Source organism: Aplysia californica, unplaced genomic scaffold, assembly GCF_000002075.1.
Source record: "Aplysia californica isolate F4 #8 unplaced genomic scaffold, AplCal3.0 scaffold00319, whole genome shotgun sequence".
Classification (NCBI taxonomy): domain Eukaryota; kingdom Metazoa; phylum Mollusca; class Gastropoda; order Aplysiida; family Aplysiidae; genus Aplysia; species Aplysia californica.
Window position 1 is genome coordinate 893,362 of NW_004797589.1, and position 1,361 is coordinate 894,722.

The 1,361-nt window shown below is 40.6% G+C and overlaps 1 long non-coding RNA gene across 1 annotated transcript in view; it reads left to right on the forward strand.

The window, feature by feature from the left end:
- Nucleotides 1-1,170, forward strand: part of LOC118477974 — a 6,743-nt gene extending 5,573 nt beyond the window's left edge. The window contains exon 2 of the long non-coding RNA XR_004858724.1: nt 178-1,170. This is a non-coding gene — a long non-coding RNA (uncharacterized LOC118477974). The remainder of the gene's footprint in view (nt 1-177) is intronic.
- Nucleotides 1,171-1,361: the final 191 nt, after the last annotated feature.

Here is a 1,361-nt window from a genome sequence, read left to right on the forward strand (position 1 = left end):
GTCCGTGTGTGTGTGTGTGTGTGTGTATACGCGTGTGTGTGTGACGATCTGTCTGACTGAGGTGCAGGGTGGTGTGAAGGACATAATTATTTCGGTGGTGTAGAGCTACCAATCACAGAATTATTCTCCCGGATAGCCCCTTTGTGCTTAAAAGCGACCATTTCTCTCGCCTATCAGTGTTGCTACAGTTGTTGAGGGATTTCTTCTCCCTTCTTCTGTTGCTGCTGTTGCTGCTGTTGCTGCTGTTGCTGCTGTTGCTGCTGTTGCTACGACTGTCGTACTGCTCCACGGCTGACTGCTCGTGTGGATTAGCTGTACTGTGCTGTGCTGTGCTGTGTTGTGGTGTAGATCCAGATTCAGATCAAGCTATCAGGTAAGTCCTCGACTTCTGTAATGTAAGCCAGGTCTGGAGTGGAAGCTAAGAATAGGACTAGGTTATTTGTTATTTAATGATAAGACTTAGTTGATTTGTAAATCCATAATATGTATCATGTTAAGCGCCTAGAGCATTGCATAAGTGGATACGCGCCAAACAAATGCAATCCGTTATTATTTTATTAGTTGTTATTTAAAGCGAAAGCTGAGTTGTTTTTTGTTTGCTTGTATGTTTTGTTGTTGTTAAATTTTAGCTAAGACTTAATTGTTTTTGGAAGCTACGATTTAGTTGTTATCAGAACTAAGACGTCCTAACTGATGCACCGTTTCCACCCTTGGCACCAAAAGGCCTTAAGGGCTCTTTAACGTTATTTCAGTACCTTGTGCGAAACTTACGAAATGAGTTGGTGTTGAGGAAATGTTCAATACAAAAGCTCCCAGCTCTTTACTAATCTAAACCATACTCTCCTAGCATCTGCGTTTGTTGCCATTTTTTGTCCAAAAGTTGCCAAAAGTTGCCAAAAGTTGCCAAAAGTTGCCACAAAAATGGCAAAAGTTGCCATAAAAGTTGCCATTAATTTTCAAGCTTTCAACTCCCCGTGACGACGTATATATAGCAATAATACGTTGATAGAGGTAACTTAGTCCAAAGCATCAGAATTTTTTGTGCTCTGTTTTGGGTATCTAGAATATCATTTGTTGCCACACGACACAGTTTAAAAACGTGAAAAACAAAGGTTCCACAACAGAATGAAAATGAAATCAAAATTAGAACAGCTCGGACAAATAACCACATAAAATATCAAATAAGGGCGTGTGTCCACCTATCCGAAGATTGGCCGCTTTAACACTAAACGTGTGTAATTCAAGAAGAAGTGCAGGATACTAGCATGTGAATTTTGGAACCACACACAAGGGGCATGCCAGTGTCAGCATTCGGTTTTGGGTGGAGACACACTCTAACATAACACAGTTTTATTTTTTTT